The 16,047-nt window shown below is 43.0% G+C and overlaps 1 non-coding gene across 1 annotated transcript; it reads left to right on the top strand.

Annotated features, from left to right (window-relative positions):
- Positions 1 to 13,750: 13,750 nt before the first annotated feature.
- On the top strand, positions 13,751 to 13,825 carry Trnas-cga. Its single transcript has one exon. It is a non-coding gene; the product is annotated as a tRNA-Ser (tRNA).
- The last annotated feature ends 2,222 nt before the right edge of the window (positions 13,826 to 16,047 follow it).

Here is a 16,047-nt window from a genome sequence, read left to right as displayed (position 1 = left end):
CCATATGAGAAACATAGAAATAGATATGCTCGTTGTTGCAAAGCAGCTTAAATCACTTAATAAAAGCAAGGCTTCCGGTCCAGATTGTATACCAGTCAGGCTCCTCTCAGAGTATGCTCACACAATAGCTCCATATTCAGCAACTATACATAACCGCTCGTTCACAGAAAGATCCGTACCTAAAGACTGGAAAATTGTTCAAGTCACACAAATACTCAAAAAGGGAAATAGGAGTAATCCGTTGAATTACAGGCCCATATCATTAACGTCGATTTACAGTAGGGTTTAGGAACATTTACTGTATTCGAATATTTTGAAGTACCTCGAGTAAACCATTTATTGACACATAGTCAGCACTGATTCAGAAAATATCGTTCATGCGAAACACAACTAACTCTTTATACTCATGAAGTAATGAGTGATATCGACAGGGGATGTCAAATTGGTTCCATATTTTTAGATTTCGAGATGGCTTTCGACACCGCTCCTCACAAGCGTCTTTAACTAAACTGTGTGCCTATGGAATATCGCCTCAGTTGTGCGACTGGATTCGTGATTTCCTGTCAGAAAGGTTACAGTTCGTAGTAATAGACGGAAAGTCATCGAGTAAAACAGAAATAATATCCGGCATTCCCCAAGGAATTGTTATAGGCCCTCTACTGTTTCTGATCTATATTAACGACATAGGAGACAATCTTAGTAGCCGTCGTAGATTGTTTGCAGAGGATGCTGTCATTTACCGTCTTTTAAAGTCATCAGATGACCAAAAAGAATTGCAAAATGATTTAGATAAGATATCTGTATGGTGCGAAAAGTGGCTATTGACCCTGAATAAAGAAAAGTGTGAAGTTATTCACATGAGTACTAAAAGAAATCCGCTAAATTTCGATTACGCGATAAGTCACACAGATCTGAAGGCTGTAAATTAAACTAAATGCTTGCGGATTACAATTACAAATACCCTAAATTGGAAAGATCATATAGACGATGTTATGGGTAGAGCCAACCAAAGACTGCGATTCATTGGCAGAACACTGAAAAGATGCAACAGGTCTACTGTTTACTGCTTACACAACGCTTGACCGCCCTATTCTGGAGCGGGGTGGGATCCGCACCAGATGGTACTGACAGATGACATCGAAAAAGTACAAAGAAGGGCAGCTCGTTTTGTATTATCGCGAAGCAGGGGAGATAGTGCCAGACATGACATGTGAATTGGAGTGGGAATCATTAAAACAGAGGCGTTTTTCGTTGCGACGTGATCTTCTCATGTAATTTCAATCACCTTTTTTTTTCTCCTCCGATTGCGAAAACATTGTGTTGGCACCTACCTACATAGGAAGAAATGATCATCACGATAAAATAAGAGAAATTAGGTCCGCACAGAGAAATTTAAGTGCTCGTTTTTCCCGCGCGCCGTTCGAGGGTGGAACGGTAGAGAGACAGCTTGAAGGTGGTTCATTGAACCCTCAGCCAGGCACTTTATTGTGAATAGCAGAGTAATCACGTAGATGTAGGTGTAGATGTAGACAGGCTACGATCTTGCGTACAGACGAGGCTTAGCTGCTGCATATATTTTTAAAATGTTGTTTCACAATAAAGGATGGCAGCCAAAAACAGTTGCAGGATAGAATTTTTTTATTAAAATTCTTGACCAAGGTTTCGGTACATATAAATATACCTTCATCAGAAGTACATTTCCTGAATAGAAAGACACATTCATTAGAAAAGCCATATCAACGAAAGTGAGAAACAGAAGCTTAAATAACGGTGAAATTGCTAAAGTAATACAGGCACACAATCTTTAGTACTTACTAAAATTACATCATGCACTGGAGAATAATGAAACAATTATGCGAAAGGCGTCGTCAGTAATTAAAATATCATCTCCATTTGTACGACATGTGTAATGGGTACAGGATCAAAGCGAACAGTTTAACAATGTTACTTCGCCTATGAACTGTTGAGACACGAGTGTGAAGGCACTAAGGTAGATTGTTTCGCCGAGAGAGGGCACTTGCATGTGCCAGACTCGCGCATATTACAATCCATAAATACATACATAAGCGCATCAAAATTATTAAAGGTTGTGTTAATTAAAACTTTGTCTTAATAAATAAAGCGTATCACGCCAATTAAAGACATTTATGTAAACTATAAATATAGAACCAAATTTATCTGTGTCCTAGTGTCAAACGGATAAAGCTTGCGCTTGGAACATCTAACGAGAGAGGGCACTACTGTAATGCGCGAGAGTCTCACGTAATGTAGGCAGTGAAATACATACTAGCGAAACAACCAAAATGTTATAATAAAACGAAACCATCTGTCTGTATGAATAAAACATAGTAGTCATTTAACCACACATACACATTGAAATTCATAATTAACAAACATCACAATATGTAGATCCCAACAAGATAGGAAAAGCGCATTTCACCGGCATCAACAAGCAAGAAAATAACTCCTAGTCAGCCAGACTATATTACATTAAGGCAATGAGGGGTTTGAAACTGTCTAAAAAATTTTTGTTTCGAAGCTGCACCTGTTCATTAAGAACAAAACCATCTTTTAGAGACAGATGCTTGAAAATCTCTAATTCTTCGAGCAAGTCTAGTTTGTCACCTTTATCAGCTTCATGAAGCAGCTCTACGTCGTCCAGTTCTCTTGGCGTGTGCTGTAAGAGCCATAGATGTTCAGCAAAGGTGGAATTATATACGTTTTCCCCATTTTTACCTAACTTGTGTTCTTTATACCTAACTTTAATGGGTCTACCTGTCTGCCCTATGTAATAGTTTGGGCAGTCGTTACAAGTAATTTTGTATACACCAGACTTAGTGCTGAGTTCTTCTCGTGCTCCAATATTATGAATTACTCTACGTTTGAGGCTATTATTTACGGAAAAAGCAACTCTATAACCGTATTGTTTCTGTAAAAGTCTTTTAATCTTATATGAAACGTTCCCTAAAAATGGAATAGAAATAAAGTTATTACTCTCATAGTTCTTTGCCCTGTTATCTCTTAAAGTAGAAAATTTTACAGCTGTTTTTTTCTTAGCAATTTGGTCAATTAATTTAGGGTCGTATCCATTGTTAGTGGCTATTGATTTTAATAAAAATATTTCATTTTCAAAACAATTCTGTGCTAAAGGTGTGCTCACAGCGCGATGAACTGCAGAATGAAAAAAGGCGATCTTGTGAGTTTGAGGATGACAGGAATCTGCTGGAATAATATTATCAGAAAAAGTTTCTTTACGGAAAATGTCGAAGCTAATGGTGTTACCCGATAACTTAAGTTTCAAATCAAGAAAATTGAGTTCTCTCTCGTTATTTTGTATCTCTTTTGTAAATTTCATTTTCTCGTGGAAACTGTTGGAAACATGAAACAGTTGTTGTAGATCTTGGTCACAACCTTGAAATAGTATGAGAATATCATCAACATAACGAGCATAAAAAGAAATCTTATTGCCTAACGTAGGGTTGTTTTTGAAGAAATTTTCTTCTAGTGCATTCATAAAGATGTCAGCAAAGATGCCAGCTAACGGGCAACCCATGGCTAAGCCGAATGGTTGCTCATACATTTTACCATTAAACTGAAAGTAATTGTAATCTAGTACAACCTGCAGTAGTGACATAAGTTCCGACAACTGTAGCTCACTTAAAGTTTTATGTTGTCGAATGTTACCTTCAATAATCTTAAGAGTGATATCCACTGGAACATTGGTGTATAAACTTACGACGTCAAAAGAAACCAAACGAGAGGAAGAAGTGATCTCTATTGATTTTAGCTTGTTTATTACCTCAGCACTATTTTTAACAGAGTAATTGTTTTCAAAAACAAAGGCTTCTTTAATTTTGGTGTGTAAAAATCTCGCTAATTTGTGATGTGGGCTCTTTATTCCATTAACAATGGGACGAACTGGGTGTTGACTTTTGTGTACCTTAAACTGACTTCTAAGCGTAGGTGCTCTAGGGTTCATGTTAATTAAGGTTTTCTTTTGAAACTCTTTCATAAGATGTTTACTTCTCCTTAACGTATCTCTAATTTGCTTTTGTAACGTAGGGGTATGATCTTGCTCAATTTCAAAAGAAAACCTTAATTAATATGAACCCTAGGTAAAAATGGGGAAAACGTATATAATTCCACCTTTGCTGAACATCTATGGCTCTTACAGCACACGCCAAGAGAACTGGACGACGTAGAGCTGCTTCATGAAGCTGATAAAGGTGACAAACTAGACTTGCTCGAAGAATTAGAGATTTTCAAGCATCTGTCTCTAAAAGATGGTTTTGTTCTTAATGAACAGGTGCAGCTTCGAAACAAAAATTTTTTAGACAGTTTCAAACCCCTCATTGCCTTAATGTAATATAGTCTGGCTGACTAGGAGTTATTTTCTTGCTTGTTGATGCCGGTGAAATGCGCTTTTCCTATCTTGTTGGGATCTACATATTGTGATGTTTGTTAATTATGAATTTCAATGTGTATGTGTGGTTAAATGACTACTATGTTTTATTCATACAGACAGATGGTTTCGTTTTATTATAACATTTTGGTTGTTTCGCTAGTATGTATTTCACTGCCTACATTACGTGAGACTCTCGCGCATTACAGTAGTGCCCTCTCTCGTTAGATGTTCCAAGCGCAAGCTTTATCCGTTTGACACTAGGACACAGATAAATTTGGTTCTATATTTATAGTTTACATAAATGTCTTTAATTGGCGTGATACGCTTTATTTATTAAGACAAAGTTTTAATTAACACAACCTTTAATAATTTTGATGCGCTTATGTATGTATTTATGGATTGTAATATGCGCGAGTCTGGCACATGCAAGTGCCCTCTCTCGGCGAAACAATCTACCTTAGTGCCTTCACACTCGTGTCTCAACAGTTCATAGGCGAAGTAACATTGTTAAACTGTTCGCTTTGATCCTGTACCCATTACACATGTCGTACAAATGGAGATGATATTTTAATTACTGACGACGCCTTTTGGCATAATTGTTTCATTATTCTCCAGTGCATGATGTAATTTTAGTAAGTACTAAAGATTGTGTGCCTGTATTACTTTAGCAATTTCACCGTTATTTAAGCTTCTGTTTCTCACTTTCGTTGATATGGCTTTTCTAATGAATGTGTCTTTCTATTCAGGAAATGTACTTCTGATGAAGGTATATTTATATGTACCGAAACCTTGGTCAAGAATTTTAATAAAAAAATTCTAACCTGCAACTGTTTTTGGCTGCCATCCTTTATTGTGAAGAATTTTAACAGTTGCTGCTGCAGCCATGTTTAAAATCTTGAAAAATGTTGTTTTATATTTTATGACATTGTGACCGAGCATCACAACTCTGTGGCTGTCCTTACGGTTGGGCCTAAACAGTAGGACTCCACTGGTTGCTCTGTTGTTTCCTCTGATCGCGTCGCTTAAGATCCAACTGCCTCAAGACTGCAATGTCATCGATGGAAAATTGCACGCGATGTTGCCGTCACTGGAGAAGGTGACGCGTGTTGTGAATGCTAAATTCCTCGTCTGTTCAAACTCTCCGAGTGTCCTTCACTCTCTGCAGCGCTTGTATCCAGCAGATAAAGTATTCCGGAATACCAGGACGCCCTCCTCCGCTTATAAAGGATAGGAAAGGACTTATATTTCAGCTGGGTGGCAGAGCATATGGGTGTTACGGGGAACGAAAATGTGGATGTAACACCCAGCGAGGCGTGTCGCGATGTTCAGTTTTGTGTGCCATCCCCTGCATGCTGTCGTCTCGTTGTTGAAGCACAGATTCATGCGTTGATGGGAGGAAGAGTGGCTGGAAGTAACAGACAGTAAGCAGCGTCTAGTACGGTCCACAACGCGGCCTTGCACCCACGCATGCAGTATGAGGTTGTTCTTACTCCTCCTCGCATTGGCCACACCCCTAAGAGGCTTGGCTCCTTGCTCTGTCGACCTCGACCTTTCAATATATGGCACGTGTGGCGGACAGATCACAGTGCGCCCCATTTTGCTTTTCTGTGCCTTACTTTCAAACCAAAGGGCAGAAGCTTTTTAACAGATACATTTGCCTTCGCCTAGGTGGTAATCATACGATCGTACGAACAACTGGTCCGAATTGTTCCATAGAAATTTAAGGCGACGTTTGCAATGTGTTCCTTAGCTGTTCTGAAATATTATTTTGGTCTTTAGCCGAGAAGATATTGCAGTTTTACTTAAGTAAGGCCTTCAGCCGTTACTCTAAATACTGGTGTATTAGAAGGAATCATATAAACTTATTTTGGAGAAATTACTTGGGCCCTCAGCCGTGAATTGATCTTTGTTGTTTTAAAGAGAAAACTGTGCACTGGTTTGAGGAATAAAGTTGTGTGTATTTTTGTATAACTAACAGTAATTGACCTTGGCCCCTTTCCACAACTTGATCCGCTCTGGCGAGCGAAACCATATTTCCGACTTGTGTCGCAGAGTTGTAAGGAACATGTCTACTCGCCTTCGCGAGATTGTCGACTGCAGTGGAGCACATATTGAACACGTGATGAAGTGAAATGCATTTATATGGACCATACTAAATGTGTGTAAAATTTGAAAATTTTCGCTTCAGAAATAATAGCGTTGTGACAATGTTAAGCGTGTCAGCTATACGTACGCCACCTTGTATGAACTAAGCAAGCCCTGTTGATTTTTTGAGAGAAAATCGGTTTCCTTCATCATTTTTGAGCTTAGGATACGCTTTAGTGTAGTGCAACAGACGCCTGTCTGAGACATTCTAGACAGTGTCATGCTACTCTGGGAAGCGCATCTTGAGTTCGTTGCACGATGGCGCGCGTTAGCTGTACTGCCTCGAGGGGGGTATCGTGGTGTAGGTAAGGCGGGAACAGGTCGGTCGCCGGACACGGCGGTGGACGCGCAGCTGCGGCAAAGACGCGAGCCGTGTCGGCCGCGGGCGGTCTGTGTTGCGGCCGTGGGTGGGCAGGTGGCGGCAGCGGCGGCGGCGGCGGCGGCGGCAGTACATCTCGCTGTCTCCAGCAGCTGCGCGCCGCCCTCATACGTCATGCCGCGTCACCTGCTGTGGCCAGCCGCACCGAGCCACACCCCGCCACGAGCCTGTAACGCCGGCCGCCGATGTTGCACGGCATAACGCCGTCCAGTGCCGCCACTCGAGAGAACGCCTGCAGCTAGGAATTAAAGCGATCAAGTATCTGCAGTATTCTTCGACTTCCTGAAAGATTTTGTCTTGGTACCAAACTCATATTTATTAACTGAGCCATGGTAAAAATCGATGTTTTGAAGAGCGCGCCGTAGCGCGTAGTGTGAAGCAGTCGCCCTCCGTTTCTGGCGGTGGCGCCGCTGTGGCAATCGCAGCGTTGGTGTCTCCCTCTGGTGGGAAAGGAGAAAGGTTGCCTGTTCACGTGCATTTAAGGGGCGCTATGAGATCGCCAGTGACCCTCACCCCCTGGTTGCTCCTCTCCTCTCCCATCCCCGCCCCCTGCCACGTCTTCACCGTTGTGTCCCCCCTACCCTCCATCTCTACACCCTCCATCTCCTTTCCCAAGGTGGCTTCCATCAACTCCCCCTCCCGGATGATGCCCTCTCTCCCTCCATTTATCCTTCCTATCAACTCTGATCCTCAATCCCCCTCCTTTCCTCTGTCCTTTCCCTGGGCTCCCTCTTCCCCCCCCCCTTCCATCCTGTTTTCTCCCCACTAAACCTCTCCCTACCTCCCTTCTCCCCCCCAGTCCTTTTGTATTCCCCTCCTCTGCCTACCCCACTCCCTGTCGCGTCTGCCCCCCACCCCTCTTATGGGTCCTCATCCTCCTTCAGCTCCTTTCCCGGCTCCCCCCTTCGCTTTTACTCTCCTTTCCCCCCTTTTTTGTTTTCCCCTCTTCTGTCCAGTTTCCCCCCACCTGCTCTCGACTGTGGTGTCACATTTGCCAACTTTTTAGTGCAGTGTTCCAGTGACTATTCAGTGTTGTTTGTCTTTCTCGTGTAGCGAACAGAAACCATGCTGTCGCTAGGTATGAATTTTATGTCCTTTGCGAACAGAATCCAGACTGTCGCCGTGTTTTTTAATTGTCTATTGTTTTCCCTGTCTGCTTCGTATGTATTTTTCTTAGCATCATCATCCCTCTGTTGTTAAGTTCCACGATTTCTTTTCGCCTTGTTACTCTCTAAGTCTCCGATTTTATCGCCTGTTTTTTATTATTTGTTCTCTTGATCTTTGTCACAAAATCTGACGGCTGAAGAGCGGCATACTAAGCTGCTGCCAGCCCGCCCCCTTCGGGGGGAATTGAAATTCAATAAATGAAAAAAAAAAAATCGCCAGTGACTGAGTCTGGGTCAGTCTCCCGTCCCCAGCTTGGTAGTCTGTCCCTCGTCCGGATTTGTTAGGCAGTTACTGTCTGTCTGTCGTTCGGATCAACCTTTAAAGCCGGCAAAATGGTCTTTCCACTCCACCAGTAAGAGAACTCAGCGAGTGGTCGCCCGGTCGGGGCTTAGTTCCTGCGCCTGAGTCTGCGCGTTAGGTCGCCAGTCTGCTCGAATTTGCTCAGGCAATGGTCATTGGCGGTTGGATCGATCGGTTGGTCGGTCGCGCACTGAGACACAAGATGACTTGTCCGGCTTGAGTGTCGGCGCATGTGAGGTCGCCACGTGAGTCCAGTGGGCCGTGCCGTATAGCGAGGGGTGGTGACTTCGCGGTCGACACGAGAGCAACAGGAATCAACCCACGACATCAGCCGGTGCGAGCTGCGACGCCGTGAGACGGGAGATCGGCGCGTCTTCCTGCGTCCGTTGAAGCGGCTGGCAGCGGGCGGTTCAGAAGAGCGTTTTTGGGGGTGCTGCGCCAGCTCTTCTCGGGAAATCGCAGTTTATTAGAAGTTAAGTGATTCGTGATATGTTGTTTGTTTTACTCTTGTTAAATTCTGATTGTTTTCTTGGTGAGGTCACCAGCCGTTTGCTTTGGGGTCGTCCCACCATTCTTCTCCGTTTGCCCACCCAAGGGAAGGTGGTTGTTTATAAATTGGGTGGTCCGTTTTTCCCTTGTGGAGTAGGGGCGGGTTAGAGCAAGCTGCGGTTCGGGTTGTTCGGTAATCTCCCTATCAATCTACCGTACGTTAGTAGCGGCCTCTGTCATGTTTGTCGGATTTGCTGTGTTAACGAATTTATTGCTTGGAGTGTAACGGCCTAATACTTGAAATATGTTTTGATCTTTGGAAACTTTGATATTATTGCCTATGATCTTGAAAGGCGGTATCTGTGTACTGTAGAGCATCTTAACTATTGTTTAGCCAACCTTGCAGAATTTTATATAAGACTGCATTTCGTGGGCTTTTATTTAAATGATCTTTTCGTATATAAAGTTGCCACCCTTTCACTGTGACACTTTTCGAAGAAGTTAAAATCAAGTTAAGTTTAATATTTTAATTGTTAATGTTTTGTACCATTTCCATCCCTCCTACAGGGGGGATGCATAGTTTGTGTAAATTGTTAAGACTCTTAGTTTAAAGTTATCTGGTGTGTTGCAGATTTGCACCAGTGTAGTGTTTCAGAGGCTGTTGTGAGCGGTCGTAACTACAGCCATGTCAAAAGGGAGCAGCAAAGTTCTCTGCCCGAAAGCTCATACAGTCAAAACTTGTTTCTTTCTGCCTCTGAATAAATTGTAAGTTTGATATTTAGTGGCTGCTTTCTGATTATAATTTTAAATCTGTTTCTTTTTAAAAATGTCGGTGGGTGTGGATCAGTCACGACATCTCCGCGCAGCGCAGTGGGCTGGGCCCGCTGGCGGTCTCTACGCAGTGTCGGAGTGTGTGGGAGCTGTTCCGATTGCTGCGGGGTTCGTGGCTCACTGACCCAGGACATCAAAGTTGAGTGGTGATTTAATTACCGAAGCCAGACTGTTCACATTGTGCCGTTGGTTTTCATGGTTGGCTGTTGGGGGCATTCCCGTGAGAACAGCGAGTGTTTGAGGTGGCGAAAGTTTGGCCACTGTCCGGTGGAGTTTAACTGTATTTTGCTTATTTGAAGTCCAAGTGTACCAGCAGCATTTTCTGTCTTGTGGCCGTTAGCTTTCCAGTTACCTGCCCTGGCCGCTGACGTAAAATTCAAGCAGTGTCTTTTCCTCACCGTGTTGTCACTATCCAACACGTGTGTGTAGTTTTGACAGCTTATACATACTTGGTTGTGGGCAGCTACGCCTTTTACGTTTTCGCTTTGGAGTTCTTCGTAGACTGGTCAGGTGGAAAGCAAGTCGTTTTGTCGGCGGGTCCGTTGACTCTTTCTTGGTTGGGTTGCCGGGGGTCGGATATACTTGGGCCGACTACCTGTCTCCCCTAAGCGAACGTTAATATTTCAAGTGCAGACCGACCCCCGGAAACTTCTGAGCGCCACTGGCTGTACTGCCTTTTCTTATTGGTGTTTGATTGTGCATTTTAATGGCTTATAGCCGATGGTTTGAATTTGTACGCTTTTAGTTGGGTTTTAAATAATGGGCCTTCAGCCGCTTCAGAATTGAAAGTTCCTTACTTGTCAAGTTTTGCATTGTTTGGGCCTTCAGCCTCATTTAAAATATTTTTTGGATAAAGCTTTGGGACTTCTGTCTACTAAAAATTATTTTAGTTGTTTTAAGTAATCGGCTTTCAGCCGTTATTAAATTAAACTTGTTGTCTTTCAAGTATCAGACTGTGTGGGGCCTTCAGCCTAATTGAAGATAAGGCCTTCTGCCTTGCGTTTTTTTATTTTATTATTTTACCTGCAGTCTTAAATCATGGGCCTTCAGCCGTCTTTAAATTAAACTTGTTTGTTGTTAAAGTGTTAAATTTGTCGGGCCTTCAGCCAAGTTATTGAACTTACTTACGTGAGGCCTTCTGCCTTATAAATATTCTGTTTTGAGTCTGAATTTTAAGTTAATGGCTTTCAGCCGTTTTTAAATTTAAGTGGTTGTGACCTTAAGGCATAAGATAGTGGGTACTATTCAGCCGACAACTAAGTTCAAAAATTTTTTCTGTGTTATTTGGGCAACTAAATAAAATTATGAGTTTCAGTGTAACGGACAGCCCCCTTTTGGCCCCTTTCCACAATAACAACTACCTGCTCTGTCCTGCGGATTTAAGCAGGGCGTTTCACTGGTTTCAGGTACCTATTTCCGTCACATTCGGATAATTTCTTCGTAGGGTGCCGGATTCTTCTTTTTTTTTTGTTTGTGTTTCTTTTTTTTTTTTACATTATGTCTCACAGGAAATCATTATTAAAGTCCCTAAAAGAATGATTCCACAGCAATGCTTATTAAAAGCATTTCTAGCTGCTTAAGATATGTCCAGCTTTTAACCCGTATACTGTCAATACTTCAAGGTTGATTATTTCCTGATCCACTGGAACCGGAATAAAATTTTTAACTCAGAGAACAGCTGATGCGTTTTTCCGGAATATGTGAAGTCAGAAGTAGTCGTGTAACGTTGAATTTCGCGGTTTCCAGTTTTTACTTCCTCTGGGACCGATGGTTGATACGTGCTGTGTGCGAATGTGAAATAGCAGAGAGGCAGGGCGCTCGCTTTCCATGGCGAGGCAGTAGCCGCCAGCCGATCTCATTGCGAGCGGTGAGTTGTGGACCGGACTGTCCCGTATAAACGATACGCCGCGCGCGGCAGTAAATTTTCCCTGCAGCAGTTCCACAAAATGGCTGCGAATTCAATTTGCTGTTTGATTGTGCGGCAGCTGGTCGCGCTCCTTGCGTTTTCCTGCCACAGTTCTTATCGATCACATTGCTGCAGGGGCGTTATCAATTCACGATGCTGGAGATTATACGCCTACACATATTTCGTGACTGGGAAACGAACTATTCAAAAATTTAAAAAGAAACGGTAGGAGACCTAGAAGCTTTCGTAAATTACGAGACATGTTCCGTTCGTATAGTATACAGATTATACATTGTATATCGTCATAATTACTGGATCAAATAGCTTTGAGCAGATTGTATTACGCAACAATTCCAATACCATTATAACTTCCTCTACACACAAAGTAGCCATAAGTTATGCAATTGGATGGTGTTACCTTGGGTGTCATCCTGTGCAGTGGCTCCAAACATTTCTGATAAAAAGACATCACATTTACGCCAGTGACTGTAACACTTTATTTCACGAATGCAATTTCGGCCTTAGGCCATTATCAGGTGAAGATGTTACGGCTATGAGGCCATGTCAACCTAAAATGAGCTGACACATTTATATGTCGTTGTCAATACTATTAAATACATTGCTGATGCTGTTACATAATGTGAACACTAATAGTAATGACAACGACATATAAATATGTCAGCTCATTTTAAGTTGACATGGCCTAATAGCCATAACATCTGGAACGTCCCCTTTGAACAATTATACAAGACTGTGCTTAAACTGACACACAATATTTCTTAGCGCAACGCAATCTGACTTTAAAAAATCTCTACAAAAGAATGTCCCTGACTAACATGAACCTATACCTTTCACAAATCACTTACCTCACCAAAAATCTTCGTTACTCGCACTACTGCAATACAGCGAGCGCCACTACTGCCAGCTAAATAAAAGATTCAAACTACTGAAGGCACTAACTACTGATAGGCATAGTTAGCAAATGAAAGATTTTGATAGAGAACAAATGATGTATTTACCTTAATAGTCATAATATATATAGCAGTTCATGACATCCAGTCTTACAAATTTCAAAACTCCGCCATCTCTCTCCCCACATCCACCACTGCTGGCGGCTCATCTCCAACTGCGCAACGCTACGCGCTGTTCACATCCAGCTGCCCAACACTACAATTTCAGACAACAATGCAAACTAGCAACAGACTGCACACAGCACAGCCAGTGATTTTCATACAGAGCGCTACGTAACGTTGCCAATAAGAAAACATAAACAGCCTACTTACACATCTTTACTTGATAATGGCCGAAGGCCGAGACTGCAATCGTGAAATAAAGGAAGTGTTACAGTCACCGGCGTAAATGTGATGTCTTTTATAAAGTTGTAGATGGCTGTGGGTCCCAGGTGTAAAAAGTTAATCAAACATTTCTGAGATCCTTACCCTTTGACCATACGACATTATGTTAACAAGAACTCCTCTGACAGCTGGTAAAGCTGTCAACTTCAAATGTTTGATTATGAAATGACGCTATATATTGTGTATCAAAACGGTTATGATATAGAGTTTGTTACCCCGGTTAGTAGTGCATGTCGTTTAGCTGATGTATTTAACAGCTGCGTGCCTCGCTGATAGTTAAGGTATTTATTCTAGTGTTCTTAGTGTTGCATGGGATGTGGTGTAATAAGGAACTAGTAAGTGACATCGACTTTATACCATAACAATTAATATGTTTCACATTATTTGAGAACTGAATAGAAATCCACGTTGATACGCCGTCAAGTAACAGCTGTTTTGTTGAACCTTTAAATCTAAAGGGGGTGGAAGGGCTCACACACTAAAGTGAACATTTCAATTCCAATGGTTTTATTAAATACCCAAAACAATCCCAGATATTCAGAATGAGATTTTCACTCTGCAGCGGAGTGTGCGCTGATATGAAACTTCCTGGTAGATTAAAACTGTGTGCCCGACCGAGACATCCCCTAGGCTGTGGCTAAGCCATGTCTCCGCAATATCCTTTCTTTCAGGAGTGCTAGTTCTGCAAGGTCGCAGGAGAGCTTCTGTAAAGTTTGGAAGGTAAGAGACGAGGTACTGGCAGAAGTAAAGCTGTGAGTACCGGGCGTGAGTCGTGCTTCGGTAGCTCAGTTGGTAGAGCACTTGCCCTCGAAAGGCAAAGGTCCCGAGTTCGAGTCTCGGTCGGGCACACAGTTTTAATCTGCCAGGAAGTTTCAATCTCAGATACTATTTGACAGGCGCCACTCGGGCAAGATTATTTAAGAGACATTCATTACATAAATCATAAGCAAGTTATTTATTAACTTCAACACATTATTTAAGACCCTTTCCATTTCAAACTTTAACATTACGTGTAAAATAACAGTTGACACACACTTTAATAGGAAAGCTTAAAACGTATTTATTAACCTTAACTTGGGCAATCTTGCAGAGCGGATCAGGAAATTATTCAAATGCCCACTGACTTGTCAGATGGACTTTTAGGACATAGAAAGTTACAACCTTGTCAAATGATAAATGTGTAATAATAGAGCCGGCCGAAGTGGCCGTGCGGTTAAAGGCGCTGCAGTCTGGAACCGCAAGACCGCTACGGTCGCAGGTTCGAATCCTGCCTCGGGCATGGATGTTTGTGATGTCCTTAGGTTAGTTAGGTTTAACTAGTTCTAAGTTCTAGGGGACTAATGACCGCAGCAGTTGAGTCCCATAGTGCTCAGAGCCATTTGAACCATTTTGTAATAATAGAAATAAGGCCCTAGCTTGTAAGGCCTAAGTTTAACCACGAACAGGTGGAACCGACTGAGAGAAGTACTACTTAACTTCGAACCAAAGACGTGGCTCCGTTTGCTACCCCACGTCAAGTGGACGACCAAAATGTGAACCAAGCGACCGCTACCGAAGAGGAACACCCGAGCTCAGGCGAAGTCCACCGCCCGTAAGCCAAACTTGTAATCGAAACGGAACCCATGCGTTTCGGTTGCCCGCTGCCTCAGCTCACTGAAACACAGAATACACCCGACAACAGAAGGCAGAAAAACCTTTCTTAACCTTAACATTTAAGATTGATCAGTAAATTAAATCTATAAAATCAAGGCTAAACAAGAACTAATTTCATTACGAAATGCTTCCTTTAAGTGAAACAGTACTTGATAAATAAACACTGTGGGAAATGATATGTTTCATGAGAACCGGCACTTACTACAACTTAATGACACACATCCGCAAATACATCAGTATTATGCCGAAGCAGAGCACACGCTTAGCAGGAGGCCTCAAATGAAATCGAACAAGCATCACATCACACGTCGTGCAACGTCTTACTGTACAAAGAGCGATCGCAATCGCAGTTAAGTAAGCGCTCTTAGTAATTAGCGTACTTAACTGGGTGTCTAGATGCTGGGGCGATTTCGCCAAGATGCCAGACCATCACTTCGCAAGACCATAACAGCGTGTCCCTCCAAGGAAACGGGCACATCCACAGGTCACGAGGTTGCCGGAGAACGCACAGCGCCGGCAAACTCCCGCCGACTCCAGTACAACCACGTGACAACCGCCGCCCGGCCTCAGGCACTCCGCCTTCGCTTCTGCCCGCCAACCAATCGCCGACTCGCGCACCGCCACGTTCCGTTCTCAAAGCGTTGAGTCCTCTCCCCTACTCGCGGTCGGCACTCCCTTATATCTCGAACCGGCCCAAACCCAAAGGCAAACATCTGCACTAGGAAATCAATCGTACTCATCTCAGAGATACTACTGGCGCCAATCCCACCACGACTCACACGCCTTCCCTCTATCGTGGACGGGGAAAGAAAAACAGCACAAGATCGATGAAGCATCCGATAGGAGTTTTTACAAACACACTAAATCAACGTTCTTCATCTTTTCTTGCTAACTTCGCGTGCTTGATTGCTACTGGCATACGGCGTTGTAATCTGTGACGTAAACTACTTAGGCGAATGCATGGCTAAAAATAGAAAAAAACAAAAAAATTTACTCTTACGGGTAAGCCAGTATATGTTCCAATACATAAACCAATTCTCCAACGTGATTGAAAAATGCGAGCACCACACACGCAATGGCCACTGGAAGAGCAAGTTGCTCATACTTGATAATGGTGCAATCAGCAGCATATTTATGAAGGGATGGTCTTCATATCAGCCAGCGCTACAGACCCTGCGCCTGCAGACAGCTGTGACACGCACCCCCGCAAATGCGCCCGCCAGTCGCGCGGAAGTGTCACCTCATTGGCTCAAAGTAACCGCTGGAAGCGGTTCGCGCAAAGCTGATACCTGAAGGGGAATCATCGTTCTGTGTGTGGTTATGGGTAGTGCTCCAGAATTCTTTTCCATCGGCTTTCGTCTGGTAACTAGCGCCGCCACTCCCACAGTGCGGTAGTTGAGCCACCGCCCACGCACTG

The sequence above is a fragment of the Schistocerca piceifrons genome, chromosome 1 (assembly GCF_021461385.2).
Source record: "Schistocerca piceifrons isolate TAMUIC-IGC-003096 chromosome 1, iqSchPice1.1, whole genome shotgun sequence".
Classification (NCBI taxonomy): Eukaryota; Metazoa; Arthropoda; class Insecta; order Orthoptera; family Acrididae; genus Schistocerca; species Schistocerca piceifrons.
Note: the sequence above shows the minus strand (reverse complement) of the source record. Positions and strands in the feature narration are given on the sequence as shown.